Raw genomic sequence first — 15,761 nt, 5'->3', positions numbered from 1 at the left:
AAAAATTCCCTGTTTTAGAAGAAACAGCAAGACAGTCTGCATGATGTAGTCACAGACCACCTTTCTGTGTGGTCTGCATACTCAATATACTCCAGCATACTCAATCAGGTAGGAGTAGTCTTTCCCTAAAACCTTAGAGATTACAATTTATCGTAAACATGGAAACCGAAGTGATCCGTTTTCAAAGGTGATGGAAATTCTTAAGTCATTGGCATCACTGAAAATTTTGACCACAGACTTCAAATAAAAAATAAAAATTACCAACTCACCTTTTTAGGACATTCAATTACAATTTGCTGAAATGCTGAAGCAGCTCTTCTCTTCATCCTTCTCCCTCTCTTCCTGCACTACTTGAAATAAACTACCTGAACTAGTATTTGTTAAACCGCTTATTTTCTGTTTTCAGCACCTTATCACTCTTCCAGTATTCAGAGGAGAGCAATCATTTTGTTCTTATATCCTAATAGCAACACACAGCTTTTATTTAAAACAAACAAACACAAACCATTAACACCAAGAAAAAGACCACCACCACTACAATAAAAAATAATAATAATAAAAAAATCTGAATCTCCATTCTCAATGACAAATGGAAAACCTATGCATACACTCTGGTGACACGGATAGAATTTTAACACGCAGTATAGTTAGAGAAAGAAGAGAAGATAAAGGACTGATGTTCAAGTCTGAGCTACATTAAAAGAATAATCTACAAAACAGACATGCTGGTTTAGCTTATTCTGAGAGGACATCACAAAATGAAGTTTGACTGATTCAACTGTCATGTGTTCATAACTAGTTCTGTGTCTATGTCCCATGGCAGGACAAAAATGCTTTGAAGTTTAAAAATGAAATCAATTGCTGCTGTACTCTAAAACCAAGGAAGGTATTATGTGTAGAATGGTTAAGAGGCTTGCTTACGTGACTGCTCACACCATTTGCTTTTTAGCTGTTATGTACCCTAAAAAAAAATATATACTCTCTTAGATAAATGTTGAGAGTAAATTAGGTAAATAAATCTACAATTACTGGGATAAATTTGGAACATACTTGTTGCAAACTATCCTTCTGTAATCTTATCAACTCCGCTTAAAGAAAAAGACTCTAAAACATAGCAAGTAAGAACAAGTTGGGATGACAGGTGTTCATAAACAATGTAGGGACATCCCAGCAACAGATTTGGTTAACAACCGCTTTTGAATCCAGTGTCCCTGCTCCCCCACAAAGGCAGCAGATTTAAATGAGATATGCAAGCACTGAAAGATGGGAAAGCAAACTTTTCCAACACTTGGTATTTTTTAGGATGAATATTAGCAGCTGCTTCATAGCCCTAACAGTCTAATATAAAAGCTCTACTCTTGTATTTAAAACAAACAAACCAACAAAACCCACATGCACAACACACAGCCTAAAGCCCACAGCTCTTTGCTGTGATTCAGTGCAGGATTTTTTTCCTAATTTGCCTTTCCATACTATAAGAGATAAAAACATGGAAACCTGAATATATGGCAGAAAACTGATAGGCAGAGACAAATGCAGTTTTTGAACTGAACTCCCCCAAAAATGCAAAAGTTACTTCTACTATAAGGTAGCACAAAGTATTTCTTTTCTTACGAAACAAGTCCTTTACCATGCCAGTTTATCATCCGAGATGTTGCAGCAATCATTGCAGTCCAGCCTTCCCAGGGGTTCAAGCTACAAGCTCAGATATTCAAAACATGCTACATTCCTTATTTATGAATTGATACACTTTGATCAACTGTCCCAGTTACTCTTTCGTCTTTCATCGGTCCCTTGCCAAAATTCTGTTTCAGACAAAGATACAGAACCACAGTACATTTAGGGCAATACACTGAAGATTATTTTCTATGTTAATTTCAGAAACAGATAAAAATCAAATAGACTCTATGACCACTTTTTTTCCTGTCAGTCCCTTCTCCTTACAAAAAAGCCCAACCAGGGTTAAGAATACCAAACTCAAAAAGACAGCCTCGTACCCACTTGGGGAAAATATTCCCCATCTCTGAAGAGACTAAGAGTACATAGCAAATGACAAAAGCAAATCCAATACATGCTGAACAGACAAACTGAGTTGCACATTTAAGGCTTCTTAAAGAGTGGTAAAAGGCTTTTGTAAGCAGTTAGCAGATTTTCTGTTTAATTTACCATTTCAGTAGCGATGGGGTTAACTAACAGTGTGACTGAGGCTTTGATCAGATGGAAGTCAATACTGCAATCAAAACTAAAATATAAAAAATACAGAAGTATAAATCCAGATGCAATCATTGTGAGTTCACAGCATAATCCTCTGCACCAAGCATGAAGGAAACAGAGCACTCGAAGGCTCTGGAGATTTTTGTTGTTGTTGTTGTTTTTCTTCTGTTTTATAATACAAGTTCCCTAGAGAAAGAAAATGAGAAGCTAAAGAATTAAGTGCTTTTCAGAGGCATGGGGCTAAAAGAAATTCTTGTTTCCTAAAACCTTCCCCTGCTAGGGGCATCAGCTGTGGATATGTTGGTCTGAAAGACTGAAAAGCTTTCTGTGATCGTGCTTTTCTGAATAACAGCACTGATGTCCAGTTTTAACTTAACCATTTGAAGAATCTGCTCATTTATTCCACTGGTATTCAGAGGTAAGAAGGCACAGAACAGATGTGAAACATGGTTGCTTCTGTCTTTTGCTGCTGGGGCTGCTAGAGTCCAGCACAGATTTCAGTGTCCAAAATAAATTCATAAGCTTTGCAATTTTGAGAAGACATGTTGTGCATCTCTGCTGTGAATTTTTAAGCCTTCCATATTTTCTCATTGTTCAAAAAATGAAGTCTTATTTTTACCTCCTGAAATGAGAAGACCATTTCTTTACCAGCTGTATGTACAAATCAATAAACAAGTTATAGACATTTTGTTCTCTTTACCTTAGAATAACTTCTGGAAGAACAGGCACTAGTCTAAGAAAAAAACATGGTAGGACCAGACCATATAGAAAGGCCTTCTTACATGCCTCATTTCCCCCTAAGTGTCATAAAAATAAGTATGAAAAGCCCAGAGCTCCATAAGAAAACTATACCTATACTGCCATAGACAGCAACTTGACTGCCACAGAATATGAATGTTATTGCAATACTGACAATGCGTGACCCTCTTCATTATTTAGGTTGGCAGTTTTCTTATATTGTCAGAATTTAAAGTATGCCCATTTTCCATTTACAGATGATCGTCCTGTCAAAATCTTCAATGAAGGTTCAGTTGTTACAGTCCTACCAGAGTTAAGCAGCGTGGGAGAGAGGAGAATAATGACACCATTCCTAAACTGCTTTATTTTACCCTGAAGCATCATAAGGAGTCCTCTAGTTCCATGATATAGCTATCAAATAATGGGACAATCAATGTCACACTGGCTAGGGAAATCAGATACATCAGCAGCCACTGTTCAGTTTTAGAAAGAGTAAGCTTACTTCTACCGCATGCCTGCTTTTGTGATTCTCTTCCCATGTTCACACACAGTAATTACAATTAAAATCTATGTTTTGCACATCACAATTAGCAAACATCACTGAAATAAAGGAAATTATATTCTGTGGCATCCCTTCTCTCTTGCTTAGTAAATAACTGTAAAACACTGAGGAAAAAAACAGGTATTGAAACAGGCAATGAAAATATAATGCAAAAACTTCCACATGACAAAATGAGCTACTAAGACGCTCCCTTATTCATGCCTGGACAGACTGTCTTGCAGATTTAAAAATGAAGCAAGCAAGCATGGAGTCAGCTCCTTACTGTGGAAAAGTAAAAGCTGGGGACTAGGCAGGAGCCTAGCTGCTTACAACTGCAAGATGTTTGCATCAGCCAGCTCATGATGTGAGAAGAGCCTCTGATCTCTGAAAACAAAACCTCCTATTTATCACAGTAAATTATAATTCTACATGTAAGATTTCATTCAGATGCTGTTAGGCCAGAAATATGCAGCGTGTCTAATGAAAACATTACAAGAACTGAAATGGAATACCTATGTTTATTTAAGTAAATGTTTTGACCATAGCCTACAGGCACGTCAGTGTACAAAGCAATTATTTGTAGAGAGGTGGGCATATCAGTTCCCACAGTAAACCCAAACTGTAACTCTTTGATGTTAAAATATAAGCTACAGTTTACAACACTTTTTGAAGCTTCAGTATTTGCAAAGAAAGCATTGCTGTTTTTTTCTGTAAAGAATCTTCTCAGTTTAAAAACATGTTTGTTTAAAGAAGGTATTTGCTAGATCCAGGCAGTATTACATTTGTCTAGAACACTTGACACTGCTTATTTGCTCAATATATAAATATTGGAAGAGATAGTACTAATCTGAACAGATGAAGACTCCCAAGAAAGTCCTTAAAATATCAAATATAGATAAGTATATCTGTCTCCATTTTCCAATAAAAAGCCTACGCTCTTAACCATCAATCTCTTAGCCTTTTATGTATATATTTATACATATCATATATAAACTTACATAAAAAATAAAAACAAACCCCAGCCTTAGCTGCCTGGAGTTGTTCCAGCTATAAAAAGTGAAGTTCATTACTAATGTACTGCATGAGAATAAGGCAATAGACCATTCACTTCAGTATCTCATTTCCATATTTCAGATGCTCCACAGAAAGTGAGCTTGCTTTCTGTCACACCCACATAAATATACACTGCTGTTGCACAGGAATTTTTTCATTAGACCAACTAGATGTACTAACACTCAGTGACAGGCTTACAACAGGCCAGCAGCCAGTCACTGGTTGGGTACTGCAGACCTCCATTTTAGGGTCAGTTCTCATTACTGTTTTTATAAACAATCTGGATGAAACTCAAATGCATACTAAATAAATTTGCAGATAACACTACATTAGGAGGAGCTATTGACTCCCTCAAGGGTAGAGAGTCCTTGAAGAGAATATTTTTTTAATGTCTCATCATGGAATTTATTTAAAAAAACAAAACAAAACAATGATAATTAAGTATACATCACCATGTAAAACAAGATAGAGATTCAAAGCTGTAAAAACAGAATATGAAGCAAGCTGCTTTCCCAAACTGTAACTGAGAGAAGCCTTAGCAAAAGACTATGTTTCACTGGAACAACGACAACCCACTGAACTTGTTTAATCTTTGCCATCACCAATACAACTCCATATGACAAAGTTGTACTTCAGGTGGGACAAATGGTGTTCTGCCACTGACTGTCTTGCATAGGTCACAAAAGGAAAACAGCAATATCCTTCTGAAGTAGCTTGGAATACTAATATCTCCCAACAAAAATATATTGTTTTGGTTGTGTCACTTTTTCTGTGGTTTTTTTTTTTTTTTGGTTGTTTGTTTTTAAGAGGGATTTTCTCTCTCCTGAATACCCACATACTACACTGAACCTGGAAAATAACTAAGAAAACAAAATTGCTTATGCTTAGATTCTAAAAAAATATGTGGTTTTAGAGGTGTTATGAAGTATTTACAATTAATATGTTCCTGTTACCTTATTGACCCCTTTGAAAAGAACAGTCATTCATTGAACTTCTTTATTTCCTTTTCTATACATATGTTAGAAGAGCCATAGATTCCACAGATGAATTCCTCCTAATCAGAACACTAGGACTCAGGAATTGGTAGTTCATAGGAATCAGTTTACAGCTGCTCAAAAGCATTCAAAAACATTTCCTCTAGCCTTCCACCCCACAAACAAACAGACATACTCAAAATTGCTTCAGTAGAATCTTAATGTTTTCTGAAAGCTCCAATTTGAAGAAAAATACTGTGCACAAGGTTCAGGATGGCATTTCTAAACAAAATGCGATGAGAAAAAAAGTTATCTATGAATTTTGTGTCAAATGGAACATAAGACAATTCTGAAAATCTTGGTTTTGTTCCAAGGCAGTTTCAAACATTTATTAAAATAGATATGACAGCCCACCTCATTTGAGCCTCTCTTAGAAATTTAGACCTATTTGGTAGACTTGTACCATTGCAGAAATAGGCTCCAGGGAGAAATGCCGAGTTTAATACTATCTTCAGCAGTTCTTTTATTTTCACTCTGACTACTAGTAAAACTTGCAGCTGCTGATAGTGGGAGCATCATTTGCTCCCCTGAATACACTGTGAAGTTTAGAACAGCAACAGCCCAGTTGAACTGGCTGTAGCCACCAAAAAAATAAAAGAAGAAAATTCCTGTGGCAGCACTAAAATCCAAGGGCAAATTTATTTGCATCTAGGTGTCACGGGGAAACAAGAAAGATAAGCCAGAGCTTTGGATCCATTCACTTTCAGAAAAAAAAGGAAAAAAAAAAAAAACAACAACTTTTTTTCAAGTGACTGAGAGACTATACCTTAAATATTATTGAGAAACTAGTGAAAGAAACTAGGCAGGGAGAAAAAGTGATATGGGGTACGCAAAGCAGCTTATTTTAGTTCTTCCTTTTTACATTCTCACATCAAACAAAAGCAATCTTCTAACTGCTTGGACCCAAATCTCTGATGTCATTCCTTTTCAAAATTTCTGATAATCTCTCAATGGAAACTTAGAGCAAAGTCAGGTCCCAATACCTACGTTGCCAATCAAACTGAACAGAAAACCGATTTTCCTTAGCATCATCCCCTTTGTGCTTAATTACTCTTCACACATTCTCACAAAGAGTTAAACTGTGCAGGCTTCACAATCTTCAGCTCTTTTGACACGTAAGTGGAAAAATAGGTCTAGTAAAGCTCACAAAATAAAATTAAAAAAAAGCATTCTTTCAAAAAATGAAAGCATATTCACTCCAAGTTTGACAATGTGTTCTGCTTATTAAATCCCAGCCCCCAATGAAAGATGACATTGGGATGATGAAGGCACTGAGCACACACTGTTTTTTAATTAAGGCTACCTCTAACTTTAACTACAGTAGAAGAGTGGCATTTTCACTGTATGTCTCATGCAAAACTAACCTCTAGACAGTGGCATCTAAATGCATCGTAACAAATACAGACCATTTAGAAATTCTGATATATTTAGAGAAGTTTCTGTAATGTACAGAATTCTGCAATTTTACTATGAGGTTTGGTCTTAAAAGATTAAAAGTACATCCTTTTACCAGCTCACCCTTGTTTGGATATCAATATTTCCCAATTTCATTTCCTATTGGTATCCCTTATTCCAAACTACGCTTTCCTGACCAAAAACAGAGGGCTTATTTTCTGTGTATGGAAAACACAAAGCAGACTGTTCTCCAGACATTAACAAGACAGAATAATAATATGAATCAAGAGTATTGCCTGATCCCCAGCAGATGGCCAGATGCAAAGTTACCCGATTTCCCTCTGTCAGTTTATGCTCATGAAAAACACAATTTGCTGCTAACTGTAGAATTCATCAGTGAAATATTTGTCCAGTTTGGTGACAAAGAAAACTCATATATGAGATACTACTAATGAAAGCACTAACAAAGATATGTTTTATTGCATCCAAGCAATAAAACAACTGGGTGTAAAAACAAACAAACAAAAAAAACCAACGTAATGGCTTGCTGGATTATTTTAGCTCATTATTATTAACTCATTATTTAGTTCATATCTGGAAAACAGTGAAGGGAAGCTTAGGCTCTTGCTACCACTTCAGCTCTAAAAGCATCTAATACTAATTTAAAAGTAAAGGAGCCCTTCTACAGTCTTTAAAACAATAAAGAGTACAAAATTAAAGTATTATGTCTCCTCTGTTTAATATTTTGTGCGATAGGTACATGCACATATTAACTAAAACATTTTAAGTTATCCTTCATAAGTCACTGTTTAGAGCATATGTTCTTTCAGAAATAATCCGAGATGCTATTTTGCATGGTGAAAAGTCTGACTTGTTGAATTAAAAGAAAGGAATACTGTTGAGTAATTGGGATGTTATCTGAAATAAAGCCCTTGATTATTTCAATGTCATCTCTGGGAAAAAGGATTTCAAAGGAAAAAGTAAGATACTGGTTAAGAAATACAGGTTTTCCTTTTACACAATTTCCCTAGCAATACAAAATGCAAAAGCATACATGAGAAGAAAAAAAAAATAAAATTACATATACTTCAAATTTTATAAACAGAAAATGTATAGAAATGGAGTGGTACTCAAGTATTTCCTATAGATAACTATAGTTCTTTGAGCATAGATCAAGTAATGATAGAGGTACTTTTCCGTATCAAATATGCTACTTATTTAGCAAGCTATACAGAGATACAATTTTTGTCATCATTACTGTAATCACATTACTTTTGTTACTCAATTGAACTTATAAATGTTTCAGAGAAATGCATGCCACAATTTGAGGACATACTTGGTTTAGAACTATAGTCAGCACTACCTCAAAGAAGGAAGGGGCAAGTGAAGATAGAGGGAGGGAGAGAGAAAGAGCAATCAACCTGTACTTGCTGACATCTGCTTTGCCCATATTCCATCTACCTTCACTGCATAGTAATACCAATCCTTACTCTGAGTTATCAGGCATTTTGGAATACTTTTAACAGAGAATTACCTCAATAATTTGCTACAGCTTCAAAAGAAGTAAAAGAACAAATGATTGTTTATTGATTTCAAAACTGAAAATTCCAACTAAGATTTAAACTTCAAGTCCATCTTATAGTCACCCCCCACAAATATGAGAAATATTATAAATTAAAAATATTGCTAGACAGTTAAGGGCTTAGCAACAAAGAACCCAAGGAGGGCTGATTCACTTTTTTTTTTTTTTTTTTTTTTAATTTATCTGGAATTTTTCATGAAGAACTGTAGTTTTCTAATAAGCTGCTGAAGTACAGATGTATTTTAACTGTTTCCAGAGCACTAATCTTTTTTGCTGTGGCAAGTTTCTTCATGATTCTTCCACTTCTCATTTTTTTCCTTCCCAAATGATCATAGATGGGTCTTTGTCCCAACACCTTCCCCACCCACCCAAAAGAAAGGGAAAAAGGGGGACAAAACTATTAATTCAAAGGTCAGGAGAAGGAACACCGGAAGACAAATTCTTGTCCTCCAAAACCCAGAAATAAAGGCCATTGGAAACTATATGCTTTACTACCTGGATAATGGAGAAGAGAATTCATGGTATTAACAAGCTCTGCCTTGTTATGCAGAGCAACACAGGAAAGCAAGGTGAGTTGACACAGGAAAGCAAGGTGACAACTAGCTAAACCCTCCCTCAGCCATTGGAGAATGATGACAAGGATTCACAGTTGCAGTTTTCCTTTCGAGTGTATCATACACAGTGTGAAAAAGTAAAATCAGTCACTAAAGGGGATATTAAAGAAAGCTTTGGCATTTCAGCAGTAACAAAGTCATTAAATGTATTTGCCAGTGCAGAACTTATACTTAGAAGTGTTCTGAAGTGGAAGGACAATTAGCTGAAGGATCAGCTGATAAAGATATTTCAGTCTTTCCACTCTAAGCCAACAACTCACTAACACTGAAGGATGGGTCCTTCTACAACTTTAGAATTACAGTGACATCTACATCATCATAATACAGCATGCTTGTAGCATGAAGGGTAGATAGGAAAATTAACTGCATGCAAGTAATCCTGTCAAAATAAAATGGGCTAGGCTTGATATTTGAACCACTTACAAACTGACATAGGTAAGTATAAGCATTCTTCCCTTAATCCTCTTTACCTTCACTTTTCTGTGGCTATTTGAAAGATAGCAGACTAGAAAACAAACAAACAAAAAACACACCTCTACCAGCCACTTCTGTGCTCAGATCTACACTGGAAGTATTTATTATCAGTAAGTCATGTCAGTTTAATTTTGATTGCAAAATCTAAGGGGCAAGCATAGTACCTTTTATCACTTTTGTAAGCACCTCTTTCTTATATTATTCATCCTTCTTATGTTATTACTCATAAAATTTTTACAGCTGCATGACTTAGATGATCTGAACTTACCTGAACTTCAAAAGAATTTGGCACTGAAAGCTTATTTCTCCATTTAAACAAGAAAGCCACTCTCCAAATTTAGATCCAGAGCTTAATTCAGCTAAAGGACACATATTTTGTTTGAATTTTTGAATTGCTCTTTCAATGCCACTTACTGATATTTACATTTCATCCAACTATTTCACAGCTTCAGACTTGCACATATGAACAGAGACTTGCTGAACTATGCAAGAACAGGGTCACCTCTCGATTCTATTAGCAAGAGGTCTAACAAAGTATGTCAAAAACACACCTTTGAGAAACATTTTTCCTTCAGGAGTACTGCATCAGGTGAAACACAGTACTTTTCCATTATGCCCTTATAGCTTTGAATGTATCAATTTTTTCCTTGCTCTTCCAGGAGGACTAATCTGTGTTCTTCACCCACTTTAATTCCAACTACTTCTCTATTATTGTGCTACTGCAGAACTATTTCCATTTGCAGTTCCATACTGTGCTTAATGACATTTTTATGCCATAATACATAGACCTTCTAAAGAAATCCCTACATGCTGTTTTTAATTGGTTTATCAGCTTTTCTTTATTTATTTCCCTGTTGAAAGATTTAATCCTTTTCACATCAACACAAATTTAAGGACTTTGAAGGACATAAGTAGCCGTTCTACTACACACAATGTAAAAATTAATCTTTAAAAGATGATTCTTGCATTCAACCTGTAACATTTAGGCAAACAAAAGTATGCCTTCCAGAAGACTGCATTTTTCTAACACTTAAGAAAAAAGGCAAAGCTAATGTACAGTGAGTTTGTGACATGCGTGAATGGATGAGTCACCTTCTGCCTTCTTACTTCATCCACTTTAATTCAGATGCAAAATCTCTGCTTCCCTTGAGGGATGTATTTTCTGATTGGTTCTCAAGTATTTTTCAGGCATATAAAAAGACAAACCAAGAATTTAAAAGACATTGAGTCAGCATATTTTCAAGAAACCTGCTTGTACTCTGCTCTACAGATTTATCCATCTACTTGCTTTCTGATACAGGAAATTCCCTAAGGGAAATCCCCCTTGAGTATCACAAAAAAATCTCTGATGTCATTATCCAAGGAAGGAGAAGTGAAGTCACACAAGGCAATTGCTGAAATTGGTTTTTTTTTTTTTTTTTTTTTTAACTCAGAGAGGACCATAACTTATATTCAATAAAATGAGTTTTGGAATGCCTTTTAAGTATTGCATAAACTGCAACATTTCAACAGTGAGGCCCACCCCAGCAATAAGCCATATTCTTTGTTTTGGAAAATACATTTCAGGTTTAGTAAAAATGTTTTATATTCGCAAGGAAAGTTACAAAGATGGCAGCCCTGAAATTAATCTTATGTTTTTAAACTTAAAGTGAAATACTTTATAGTATCATCTGACATTGAAAAAGTTTTTTTTTTTTTTTTTTTTTTTTTGGTGGTGTTCTTTTTTTTCAATTTAACCTAAAGGATTTGTGAATCTAGAAGAGTGCTCATAGTGGTTATGTGATTTGAAGACTGTTGAGAGTTTGTGTTAACATTTAACATGAATTAATACTGATTTCTTCAATGAACATATTCACTATCAGAACATAATTCAATTTCTGATTGAGGATGAGGAAAAAGATACAAGAAGTGCTTTAGTACTTTTCCAAATTAAAGCACATGAATCATTGTTATTGTCCAACTGGTAAAGTGACATGCAAGCAAATAAAACTACTGTATAGGTAGGAATCTCTAACAAAAAAAAAAAAAAAAAAAAAAGCAGTAGAGAAATCCAGTATGTAGCTAGCATCTGCTTATTAGCAAGCTTTCATGAGGTTTGCAGAATTTGAGAAGACACTGTAAGAAGACAAAATCAGAATTTTACCTCTGCTATTTTACCTCCACTATGGACATTTACCTCTATTACACTTTTTTTTTTTTTTTTTTTTTTTTTTTTTTTTTTTTTTTTACCTCTGCTGTGGAACTACTGGAAAGAGTCCAACTCACCAAGATGATCAAGGGACTGGAACACCTCTCCTACAAGGGCAGGCTGAGGGAACCAGGACTTTTCATCCTGATGAAAGTGAGGCTCAGGGGGGATCTCATAAATATGTATAAATACCTACAGGGAATGTGCAAAGACAACAGACAGACTCTTTTCAGTGCCAGGATAAGAGGTAATGGGTACAAACTGGAACGCAAGCTCTAAGTATCAGGAGGTGCTTTAACGTGGGGTAACAGAGTATTGGCACAGCATGCTCAGAAACACCGTAGAGTTTCCCTCTTTGGAGATCTTCAAAAGCCACATGGACATGGACATGAGCAACCTGCTGTGGGTGTCTTTGCTTGGGCAGGGGGGTTGGAGCAAATGACCTCCAGAGGTCTCTTTCAACCTTAACCATTTGTATTCTACACTCTGTGCTGCCAGTGATGCTAGGCCCAATCTATCAACTCCTTGGTCAAAACAATCATGTATCATTACTGCTCTGCTTTCTAATTAAAAAATGGCTTTGGACATCAAATAATGCTGCAGCATCCCTCTCTCAGAATTCATATACTACTTGGCATGGAATACTGCCGTCATCTCACACATCACTGCACTTAACAGAATTAATGAGTCCAAACTTCATGAAAAATGACCTATTCCTATAACACAGTTACATAAAATGACAGTTTAGGATGCAAAGAGAGCTATTCAAAGGTCAGAAAATTAAATTCCTTGCTCAACAGTAACTGTGTGTATATATCAAAACTCCTCTTACAGGACCCTGAACCCTTAGTTTCACAGACTGGACAAAACACGAGGCAGAGGCTATGCAGTGCAATTCTCTAGGTCCATTATCAACTTCTGCATTATTTTATGTGTAAAATACAAAAAATCCCCCATATGAGAACAGCAGTCTACTATAACGAGCTATACAGAGATCTCTTAGTTTTAATGAACCTCACAGTGTTACTCAAAAATATCTCTGAATTGTTGAGGCTGGACCTTGAATTGTCTAGAGAAATAACAGAGCAACATTTTCTCTTTCTATAATTTTCAGCTCTGATACAAAGAAAGTTAGAAACCCTAGCTCAGCATCAACAAGGATGTTTCATTGTAACTTCACCTTTTCATTGTTACAGCAGATAAGATTTCAGGTTCATGTACTCAAGAATGAGATTACAATTGTCATATGACTCAGTATTAATTTCATGATAAACATAAATGTTTTGTATTATCCAGAATATATGGCAAAGCAGATATATTTAAGCATGGAAAAGACAACAGAAGCCTGTGAAAAAATGAGAATAAAAGTATATAAAAGGGCACATACCAAAACAGAGTAAACAGAAAATCATACACCTTGTAACAGCCACCTAGATATAGAATGCCAAGTCTGTTCAGTCTTGGTCTCCAGAAAGCAATGACTGCCTGATTAGAGAAAAGGAAAAAAAAAAAAAAAAAAAAAAAAGAAAGTACTAATGAAACCTGTACCCTCCTATATGACCAGTGTCAATGAGAAGCCTATAAGCAGCTTCATAAGCTACGACATCAGGAGATAGTAGCATAACATAATTGGCCAAATCATGCCTGTTTTCACTGTGCCTGCACAGTAAGATCCATTACACCATGTTGGAATATCTTTGCTTTACCAAAGCCAGAAATTTTGAAAATCTGCGATAGTTGTCTGATATAGATACACTGCTAGGTTGTTTCAAAGAAACACTACATTTCTAATACATCTTCGCGTCCACAAAAATATCTATTTATACCAAGTAATTGCTGCATAGGACACCTATACTAATAGTCATAAAATGAAGAAACTACAATAATTTTTTAGTCTTCTACAATCAGGTCAAGAAGTTGTTCTTTTTTAACTACTACTTTAAGAAAATGTATTACTATGATTTCTAAGTCTATTTACAGATCAGCTTAAAAAAAAAAAAAAAAAACAGGTTCCTGTTTACATGCTTTTATGACCACATATGTGACCCTTGTTCAGCTGAGGCAAAATACAAAAACAAATGATTTAGAACATGTTTTGTGAAGTAAGATAAATCCTGCAAAATATGAGCAACATGTTTAACTCTTTTCTTATACATTTACACTCAGCAGAGTAAATCATGTAAGCCATGAAAACCCATACTGTGATAAAGTCTACATTCAGTTTCTCAGTTCAAAACCTTAGGCATGCATCCTAGAGGCAAGTTAGTAAAAGGTTAATTGCACATGTAGCAACTGTATGAAGTATCACTCATCGCCAAGAAAGGTTCTCATCTTATTTATTTACCTGAATAATAGCTCTTTCTGGTTTCAAAGTTTATTGTATCATAAAGAAAACAACACAGAAGCAACAGTATAGAATTGTGACACAGTTTTACACACACATTAAATTTTATACAGCTTAAATCTCTATGTTCTACTGCAGCAGTATTTCATTACTTCTAAATTAATTGTTCAATGAGGCAGTGGTAAATTCTAAACTAAGCTTTCTCAACAAGTACAAAACAAGTGTCAACATGACAAGGCAACTAGTGATAACCAGCTGCGTGTATCTAAAAGATTAAAGAATCCTTGCACTTGAACCTTTTCCTTAGAAATAGTCATTATCACAGACTTAAAAGACAAAGACTTCAGAGAGCTTAAAAAAAAAAAAAAAAAAAAAAGGCATTCTGAGGAAAACAAAGTAAGAAAATAAAAAAAGTTATCTCTCACAATAGGGTAGCTAAATTGGACACACTGATTTATCTACAAGAACTAAAATTCATCTCATACTTCCATACCCATCAGAAACTCAGGAAACAGCCTGAAGGCCAACATCTTGTTCTCTCATCTGGACTGAGACAACTACAACCACAAAGAAGAGGCTCACCACACTATTACTATCATCAGCAAAATTTTACACAACTTAGTTATCTGGACAGTAATGTAATAGGTTACCAAGTGGGAAAGAATGATAATAAAGAAAAAAAAAAAAAAAAGTAAAAACTTGTGATAATTTTGTTTGGTCTCTTTGTGTATGTAACAGATAGACTTTTAATTTTTTTTTTTTTAGTTTGATAAAATAGCAACTTTATCCTGTACTTCCAGGTTTTCTAAATCACCTCAGCGTATTTTGATTTTTAGTGTGAATGCTATCATACTATCAGTTGTGACATTACACAGGAAATGAAGTTCAGTCATTCTGCATGCTGAAGCTCTCAAAACTATAAAGGCAACGCTTGCAAAACACAGTGAAACACAGCGTTAAAAAAAAAAAAAAAAAAAAAAAAAAAGAAAAGAAAAGAAGATACTGATCAAGCTACTAACCTTGTTGCCTCTCTCCCATCTTCTCATACAGTAAGGACTTCTGAGTAACTTCTCAGGGTTCTAACTTGCAAGAATGGAAAAAAATCTAATGCAACCAGCAGGACCTACAAACAAAATGACCACCACTTAGTACTTATTAAAAACATTACTTTTAAAAGCCAAACAAAGGAAACAAAAAAGTGAATCAATGCAAGCAGAAAAGTACATACAATCATAATATCAGACACTTTAAAAAAGGACTCCTTAGTAACGACTAGCTCATCACCCTTCAGTCCTTTTTGTATATGTTTCAGTTTAGGAGCAGGCTGAACTAGAAAGCGTTAATAACTACACAAATTCTGCTGCCCTGCTCAGAGAGCAGGAGGGCTTAGTTGTAGTCACTAGCACCGGTGTGGTGACTTGCTTTCCAGAAGTCAGCCAGTCCATTTTCTTTCCAGGACAGCTAGGATTTGGAGTAACTCAAACTAGAAGGTATCCGCTACTACGTCACCCTAGTAGTGCTGAGGACAAATAAGTTATTCACAAATCACTAGGCAATACTTTGTTTTTCCCTCTCACACTACAC

At 35.3% G+C, this 15,761-nt stretch overlaps 1 protein-coding gene across 6 annotated transcripts in view; it reads right to left on the bottom strand.

Annotated features, from left to right (window-relative positions):
• LOC113840964 (uncharacterized) overlaps positions 1-15,761 on the bottom strand; it is a 180,927-nt gene that overhangs the window by 162,274 nt on the left and 2,892 nt on the right. For 3 of the 6 annotated variants that reach the window (XR_011809893.1, XM_072039418.1, XM_072039420.1), the window contains exon 2: positions 15,197-15,300. The gene's annotated coding sequence lies outside the window, so the exon portion shown is untranslated. Of the gene's footprint in view, positions 1-2,168; positions 2,401-15,196; positions 15,301-15,405; positions 15,756-15,761 lie in introns of those variants that run through there. The other 3 variants (XR_003493563.3, XR_011809892.1, XM_072039419.1) reach the window with 3 other exon arrangements.

This window comes from Anas platyrhynchos, chromosome 5 (assembly GCF_047663525.1).
Source record: "Anas platyrhynchos isolate ZD024472 breed Pekin duck chromosome 5, IASCAAS_PekinDuck_T2T, whole genome shotgun sequence".
Classification (NCBI taxonomy): Eukaryota; Metazoa; Chordata; class Aves; order Anseriformes; family Anatidae; genus Anas; species Anas platyrhynchos.
Note: the sequence above shows the minus strand (reverse complement) of the source record. Positions and strands in the feature narration are given on the sequence as shown.